The sequence below is a fragment of the Aulonocara stuartgranti genome, assembly GCF_965226115.1.
Source record: "Aulonocara stuartgranti genome assembly, chromosome: 3".
NCBI lineage: Eukaryota > Metazoa > Chordata > Actinopteri > Cichliformes > Cichlidae > Aulonocara > Aulonocara stuartgranti.
In genome coordinates, this window is record NC_138941.1 from 73131955 (window position 1) to 73141436 (window position 9482).

Genomic DNA, 9482 nt, shown 5'->3' on the forward strand with positions numbered 1-9482 from the left:
GAGGTCAGAGGAAAATGGACAACCTGCCTCAAGTTGATAGGACGGCAACAGCGAGTCAAATAACCTCTAATTACAACCAAGATCGGCAGAAGAGCATCTCTAAGTACTCAGAACACTGAACCTTGAAGCAGACAGACTACAGCAGCAGAAGACCAGACCAGGTGCTGCTTCTGTCAGCTTCTGTCAGGAACAGCAGGTGCAGGGTCAAGTATGGGCCAGGGTTTGGGCAGGGCTCTGGCTGAGGGCCCTGCCCAAAGGGACACCCTTAGGTTAGCCCTTTGCTTTGCCTTATGACAATAGGTCACACCAAGGGCGTAGATTTGGCATGGACGGAAGGGACATGTCCCCACCAATAATTTGATCTATTCAAGTAAAGAAAAACAAAACCGATAGAAAGAAAAAAAAAGAAAACGATCTGTCAGCATCTCATTCACCCAGCGGTGCAGAAAGAGTTAAATTTCGTCCTCTACTAGAGTCCTACCTCATGTGACAAATATGGCCAATGTGATTGGCTGAGCATTTCAGGGAGCTCTGTTTAGTTTTAGCAGCGGCGAGCCTGCGCTGCCAGGAGGAGAGGAGGACGGCAGCAAAGAGGAAGAACCTGGATATAACAAAGTATTCTTCAAAGAAACCTGTAAGTCACTTAAAGTCAAAATCACTCATAAAATGTGTCCGTCATAATTACGTTACAGGCTATGCTAGGCTTTGGCCCACATCAGTCTAAAACTATATGTAACCATGAATAACGTGTTTTGGAAACTAACTGCACAACATGCAGCACTATTAGTTCTCTCAGTCTCAGAGCAGCGTTTCTAATTTTGATTGAAACTGTCAGAGAAAACGGAGCCTCGAGCAGCCAGGATATTAGTTTACAGAGGCTGTTGAAATTATATGTCTAACGTTAAATGTTGGTGACACAATAATTTCATCCTAATGGCACTGACGAGATATATATATTCATAGGGTTTATTTCTGTCTGTGGGTTTTTTTATAGTAAAAAATACAACTAGGATTTTAAGTTCTTTGTGTGTCTTTGTTATACAGGCTATGCAGTACATAAGATCAAAACTCACATGTTTTATGTAACTAAAGTGTGTAATCATGTGGGCTACAGACAATAATTAAGTTATAGACTATATATAGTCTATAACTTCATTATTGTCTGTAGCATGGGCTGTATATGAAAAACGTGTATACTTACTGCATTTGAATCATTTTAACCATATGTAACCACCTGCATATGTGTTTGGGGGGAAAAAAAGGCTTTGATTTTGCCACCCAATTCGATTTCTTTGCCACCCTAAGAAAACATCTCTAGATCCGCCCCTGGAAGCGGGTGAATAAAGTCACGCAGTCACTAGCTGTGCCATTACCCAGCATACATCACTCCCTCCATAAATGCAATAAACCATACAAAAGTAATAGCCTATAATTAATGTATCTGCTGTTTCTCAGGTAGTTGTTTACATTATATAATTTATTGTGTTCAGTATACGTCACTACAATGCGATTTCGAAAATGTATAAATATACGGACAACAGGCTCTTCCGTGGCAATCTCTTGTCGTCAATAAACAACGTTTAGGGAGCTCGATAGGTGAAGCAGAGGAAGCCTGACCATGCGTCACACATTTGACGAGTTGGGAGAGAGAACATGTTGGACGAAGAGGCAGCTGTGCAGCTCAATACCATTTTCTTCTGTCTGTGATAAGATTGCTTTCAGAGCCCAAGCAAGGGGGAGGGTGCATCCAACCTCCTCGGCTGTAATTGGTCCAGCCCAGAATCGAACATGACGAATTGGCCAATCCACCGCCTTTCATTGTTTATACCGTTACAAAAGATACCCCTTCCAAAAATCAAAAAACAAAAACACATCTGCCTATAAAAACAAAAATCACCATCGGCCCAGTGGAGACTGAATTTTTTGTCATTTGTCAGAGATGAACTTGCACACTTGCTTTATTTCTCTGGGATAGCCTACTGTACTCTGAGATGAAATGCCGGTTTGGCAGCATCTAGCGAGACGTCAAATGCTTTCAGTGGGAAGTAAACATCCAGACTGCCAACAGGTGTTGCACACAACAGCCGCTCTATCATGTGACGCACACTGCTTCGACTTGCTAAGGTCATGAGCCGGGTTACGCCATGTCGCAAGTTTTGTGAGGTGCTTTTGTGATACTTAATGGATTGGATTACATTTTATTTCTCCCCCGATATCCGATCCAATAATTTAGTTCAGGATCGGACTGATACATATCGGTATTGGTCCATCTCTAATATTAAGTATGATATTAATTATTATTAAATGTATGTTTGTGTGTAAAGTTACACATAATTATATATATTAAGTTGTCAGCAAATGGGTTGCAAATCCTGTTACTGCATTAAATATGACTGAAATGTACAAGACTAAAATTAATCAAACCCAGATAACAATACCTTTTGTTTGATCCTGATTATTTGATCATTTGTATTAACCACACTGATGGTGTAAACAGTAAGCAGTGGACTGATAGCTTCCACAGATAGAGAAAAACTCTGGGTGGATCTGGATCTGGTCCATACAGGTGTAGAAACACGTGTTGGTTATGGGCTACAGTCTAAATCTAATGTTTTTAATCTCTCATGGCTGTTTGTCCTATAGCAACAACTACAAGATTATGCATTTGTATTGTGAGAGGTAAGAAGTCAGTTACTGCAATCTACTAAAATCTAGGTGATGTCATTTAAGTCAGTGAGGGTTTATTTATTAAATATTACGTGCACACTGGGACTGGGCCAAAAAATACACAGAGATGCACCACCTTAAATTTACAGTGGGTTATTTTATTTTTTTTACCACTGTGTGCAGCTATTGTGTGAGTTCATGACAGTACTTTGACATTTCACAGGATGTTTCCTACCAAAAAACGGTTTCTTTCTTATAGTAGGACTTTTATTTGTTCTTTTCTTGCCAAACAGCTCATTTAAGTGAGAGTCTGATTTGAATGTCGTCTGTGCTCGAGGCTGGAAGAGAGGTAACAGTCAATAAAACTGACATGTTGTGAAATGTTTCACCAGTAGGTGTCAGTAGACTGCAGTCAACTGGGATCTGTTTTCTTACCCCTCCGAATTCAACCACATAGTCCTATCATGTTTCTATTACTGTGGGCCCCAGATCCAGATGCATGCGGAGGTTTTTCCACATCCGTGGAAGGCTTGTGTTTTTTAAACTGTCTTAGAAGTGGATGTGACTTTGCTGGACTCTGACACTCAGTGAATGAACTCATATAATGTGAAAAAATAATGAAACTTTGTCAGAGATAAAGTGGGATTTTATTATGACACATAAGCCTTACATTCAACCTGGGTTACAATAACATGTTTTTCATATATCTTTTAGCATGTGAACTATAAGCTGAAAAAAGTTTGAGATAAAAAAAAGAACAGTTTAAGCTCTTTATCAGTGACGTACAACAATGCATTTTTAAATCTGTTATATCTGTGACAGTTTATGTTCCTACAGATGTGGTAATCTCAAGTCGACCGTAAGATTTAACCCTTTAGAGCCGGTAGGAGCGGGCACGCTCTGTTTTGCGTAACTATTTTTAAATCCCGGTAGCTCTGCAACCACGTAGTGCAATAATTTTTTTTGCATCAGCTTGTCCTCGGTCACAGTTTCCTTCCACATAAAGCTTTGCAAAAACTGAATAAAAAGCACTTGGAGCAACAAAAACATAATATTCCAGAAACACGCTTTACCGATCCGATCAGCTGTTCATAATACTTCCTACGTTGGAACAGACGTCAGCGCGAACTTTTGCATGTCCACCATTACTTGCTCGAAACCGGAAGTGATGTCATTTTCGCGGAAATGTAGTTTTTTTTACCATCAGGGCCTCAGGGCCTATACTGGTGTTTTTAAAAGTTATCTTTGACTTTATGACGTTCTGTGTCATTTCTGGGATGCTTAGGACTCATATTGCACTGCTGGAAATAGCTTATTTTGATGCATATGCTGCTTTTTTGCAAATTTGCACTATAATATTTATTTTTGTTTTTCCTGCAGTATATAAAAATTGGTGTATTTCAAAAATAAAACTATGAAGACACTCAAAATAAATTTCCTGTGGTGGGAAACTATTTTGTGCAACTTTTTTGTATTTACAGTTTTGCGAGATAAGCTTCTTAAACTTCTCTAACTAGAAATATATATTAAAAAAGCAAAAACGATTTTCAATTTTTTTGTAGTTTATTGCACTTTTTTGCAATTCATGTAATTACTATGCACTTAATACATACATATTATTAAAATCTGGGCTATAATTGTTGTATTGATGTATAGCAACTTGAAATGCTCCCAAAAATGGCACTACAACATGTAAAAATATAATATAAGCTCTGGCGGTCTTGGGCAACATCCACACGTACACAGGGTTTTTTTTGAAAACTGAGATTTTCTGTTTTTGTTTTAAAAAATAACCCCGTCCACATGTAAAGGCAGAAATGAAGGAAAGCGCTGCTAGGAACATGCCAAAGCATTTTTAAAAATCTCCGTTTTCAGTGACTAAAAACGCGGTTCTATGGTAGGTCTTAAAGGGTTAAGAGTTAGTTTTTTCTCTTCTGCTTATTTAAGGTTTTTTTTTTGTAGTGCTTTCATGATTGCCCTGGTTAACCTGTGGTTAACATCACAGTGGTATAAACTGTGAGTAATGCCTTAAGTTAAAGTCTGCAAACATACAGACGTACGAAAATATTCAAGAGAACTTTGTGAGACCTCAGGCATCCAGTTTTACTCTGAGACAACGTTCAACCTTCATGTCTGAGCAGGAACATTGGGATTTGACCTTTTACTGTCATTGATAAAAAGTTATATATTAAACACAATTGTAGTACAAAGCATAACTGCAACATGTGTATAAAATACTTCCCAGCACCAGTTTAACTAAACATGTATAAGTTTCTCTGGAGTTTTCAGTCAGCTGTCTTCTCTCAACCTTCCTGTTTCCACTACAGCTGCTCTTTTTTAGATTGTAGAAATCACATTCAGGCCTTTTACATTTGAAAACTTCTGATTTCAACATAAACCTCAACCTTACAGAGAGAGAAAAAAGGAAACAAAAAACTTGAGCATCAAAAATATTTATGATCATGGATCTGGAACAATGTTACATGATTTATTACTCAGTGTAAAAATCCACAAAGTACTTACTCACTTAATAATAGAAAAATAGTCCCTATTTTCATGAGTTCACTCCAGCCAAGCTAATGAAACAAACCAAATTGTCAGTGTGGGCAAGATGTAAATGTTCTATTGTCAAGTTATTGAATAAGAAAAGGAGCCGCACAAGGCAATAAAATTTTAAAATTTTTAAATATGTATCTCTTGCTTTATATTACTTTCTGTATACCTGCCTACATCGATGCATCGTTTTCAATCAAATAGCTGTTTTATTACTTGAAATAAAAGAAACTGAACACGTAAAAACCCTTTAAATTATAACTAGAAGAAAGCTGAAAGCTACAAACACAAAAGTAGACAAACATGTTAACACAGGAGAAAATACAAGTCAAAAACTAAGATCACAACAGTAACTATGGTAACACCAGCACAAGCTTTACCCATCACCTGCTCTGCTTACTACAGTTAGGTCTCTGTGACTCTGTCTGCTCCTACAAAGTGGCAGTCAAGTTAAAATGACAGATACGAGGACATCCAGCATGCTTTGAAACTGCACTCCATTGAAAGCGATGAACCAAATTTCTATCAGATAAGGTTTGGGACTGTTATGGTCTCATTCATGGCTGTTACAGTTATTAAACAGCAGAAGTAGAAACAGGACATAAACAGTACAATGTTTTGTTGTCCCCCCTGACCTCCTCAAGCAGATCTCTGGCTCTCCTCACTTTCTTCTCCATCATTTGTGTAAGTCAGCAGAGGCTGCTGTCAGATGAAACAGAACTATGGATCCTAATAAACTGCACACAGACAAAGCCTGTGCAGTGACGTCCACAGAAGGACAGAGTCTAAAGTGTTGAAAGAGACACTGCAAAACAAAACAAGAGACTAGAGCCTATCAGGAAAACTAGTGAGTGGACCTCTGATTAAAGACTTTCTACCAAACTACAACTGCAGCTGAACAAATGAGCTGTTGGTGGAACTTTACACTCTGAAATATTGAAAGATTCAAAGGATGAGACAGCTCAGCACAGCATGTTATTAACTTCACACATGAAGTGGTTCAGTCCAGTCAGACTTCAGTTTTGCAGCCACCGTCCACATCCTGCTTCTTCAACTGGTCGTCACGGTAACTCTGGACTTTCCTCCAACGAATCCTGAAGTCTGTCAGTCCTTCTGACAGCATGAGGCCTGACAGCTGGACAAAATGTGCAGATGATGAAAAACATGAAGCATAGTTTGAACTTGTGTCAAGTTTGTGTTGGTGACTGAACTGCTGACCTGCTGTGAAACCTGCTGCTGGATCTCTGTGCTGTGCATGTCTGCCTCTGACTGAAGCTTCATTTTCACCACTGTTTGCTTTGTCACTGCTAAAAATGAACCACATATAACAACACAAACATTAGTGTTTTACATGATGACAGGATCTTACAGTGTTTGCATTCTGGACCTCACCTGTGAAACAGAAAAAATAGATTCTAGCACCACAGTTGCCATCATCCCATTTCCCTGACATTAAATTAAATACTGTAAATTCATACAGTAAATTACTTGTGTTGCATCAATCAAACAGAAAGCATCTCACAATTTATTGTATTACCAACTAAATTTATTGTCTGATTACTGCTTGGTCATACCAGACTCTCTGTCTTTATTTATTTTTTTCTCTGTTTTCACAAATGTTTCACCTATTGTCAAGCTGAAGAGTTAAAATGTCAGCAGTGGATAAATTTAGCATTTGATAACAAAACTCTGTTAAGTTTGTCCTGCTTTAACACCAATGAGAGATACAGACGCATGTATAGTGTAAGCTGTTCTTCATTGCATGTATGCGTATTAGTACGCTTGCATGCAAGGCCTGTGGGCCTGTCTCACCCAAAAGGGTATTTTCTTAACAGCTGCCTTTCTCTCACGTGTGCTAAGAAAGGTAAATGTGCTTGTAGCAGTTGTGAGATTATTATGCTGTTATATATTACAATATACTTCAGCTGAGAGTCAGAGAGTGGAGACACATGCTGCAGTTTTTACTTGCAAGGGCGGTCACAGAGCGCTCACACCAGAGTGGGGGCCCTGTGATGTGCGCTCTGTTCTTGCACTTGTCTTTATTTATATACAAAAATAATACAACAGTGAATATGTCTATTCATAGACAGAGGAATGTTGGTGCGTATGTATGTGTATGTGTGTGTATTGTGAGAATCTGAAAGAAGTGGCCCCTCTTCTTGTTAGGGAGTGAAGATAAAAGTGTCCAGCTCTCCTCTTCCTGGTAGCGAGTGAAACTGCTTGTTCAGCTATTATCGCTGTGGGAAAGAATTTATAAAACAGAACAAGTCTTGTAGTGGACAACAGTCTAAGTCATAAAAAGACCATCATGCAGTATTCTATCACATGTAAACTTATATCATTAAAAGCTTATACTGACTACTTAAGTACAATTTTCCATTGACAGTGTTAATGAAATTAACAACAGTTGCAATAGAAGTGCAACAATGAGACAACACCCAAATCAGGAATGGTTTTACAGGTGGAGGACACTGACATGTGTCACTAGTTTTGCATTTGACTAGGCCCTAGTCAAATGCTGTAGCCGATTCACAACAACAGTCGTCTCAAGGCACTTTGTATTGTAGGGTAGAGAAAAAGAAAAAAAACCAACAATCATATGACCACCTGTGAGCAAACACTTTGGCGACAGTGGGGAAGGCATCTGCTGCGACCGGTTGGGGTGAGAGTGGAAAGACAGGATAAAGACATGCTGTGGAAGAGAGACAGAGGTTAATAACAAGTATTCAGCGCAGAGAGGTCTATTAACACATAGTGAGTGAGAAAGGTGGCTGAAGAAGAAAAACCCAGATGTTTTCTGACAAAACTGAGATGAGCATTTACGTTCATTTTGCTCAGCAGTGAATTTTGTCTTGCCACGCAGGCCATTTTGCCCAGTCTCTTTCTTATGGTGGAGTCATGAACTTTGACCTTAACTGAGGTAACTGAGGCCTGCAGTTCTCTGGATGTTGTTCTAGGTCTTTTGTGACCTCTTGGATGAGTTGCCAGTGTACTTTTGGGGTAATTTTGGTCCTGGTAAGGTCTGCCATTTCTATGTTTTCTCCATTTGTGGATAATGGCTCTAACTATGGTGTAATGGAGTCCCACAGCTTTAGAAATGGCCTCACAAGCTTTTCCGGACTGACAGATCTTATTTACTTTATTCCTCATGTGTTCCTGAATTTCCATGCATTGCTGCATGATGTCTGAGAAATGTTTGTTAGATGAATATAAAAGATACAAACTTTTCCGAAATAATTGCCTATCCCTTTGGTCCAAATGGCACGCTCAACAGCTGACTGCAGTGGCACATGACTTAAACACCTTTGCACATCTGTGTACCTGGTGCACAGGGAAGTCCATTTTCCTATTTCTTAGAAGAAGTCCACACTGGGAGGGTGGTTGGGGTGTTGTATTGCTGTAAGTACCTCCAGTTCAAGTTACACACATCACAGATTTTCACACATCATTTGTATGATGTGCCTTTTAAATAGGAACATGAACATGAAGCTCATTCAGGTTCAGGCACTAACACGACACAGGTCTGCTTGGTCAGGTTTAGAAAACACAATAACTGGGTAAAAATACAACGACAGGGATGGCTCAATAGGTAGAGTAGCTGCCCCATGATTGGCAGGTCATGGGTTCGACTCTACTGAACGGTTACCCTGAGGTACCCCTGAGCAAGGTACCATCCCTACACACTGCTCCCAGGGCGCTGCGTTGGTGACTCCCCACTGCTTCACTAGGTGAATTTCCCTGTGGGGACTAACACATACACATTATTATTATCTTTGAAACAGCATTTTCTCGGTTACCATGGTGACAAATTTGGCTTACACAAGATGCATTTTTGTGATGTGACATATTCTACTTACAGACTCCTGCTCACTGACACAAAAAAGAAGCTGCTTTTCATGACTATAATAATAATACAGTGCTAAAAAAAAATGAAATGGAAAAAAAGTCTTCCACATACAGCTGAAGGTGTGGCTGCCAAATATCAACTTAATGTTGCTGTGCAACTGTCAAGCCCAAACTTTTCCAGTCTCACCAGACCATCCATCACCCAGGAATCATCATCAACACTCTGATCAGTGCACATAGCAAAAAACAAGATCAGCAAGTCTGACTGCGCTCGGAGAGAAAGAAGAGAAACAATAAAACTGTCAGCAAACTTGAAGGAGATTAACTGATAAAATCTCTTCTTTCACTCTGAGTGCAGTCAAACGTGCTGATCCTGATTTTGGCTGTGTGCACAGATCAGAGTGTTGATGATGATG

The 9482-nt window shown here is 39.3% G+C and overlaps 1 long non-coding RNA gene across 1 annotated transcript; it reads right to left on the reverse strand.

Annotated features, from left to right (window-relative positions):
* Nucleotides 1-5964: 5964 nt before the first annotated feature.
* On the reverse strand, nucleotides 5965-6678 carry LOC309703755. Its single transcript, XR_014276020.1, has 3 exons — nucleotides 6613-6678; nucleotides 6439-6527; nucleotides 5965-6355 (listed from the first exon to the last, which is right to left on the reverse strand). It is a non-coding gene; the product is annotated as an uncharacterized lncRNA (long non-coding RNA).
* Nucleotides 6679-9482: the final 2804 nt, after the last annotated feature.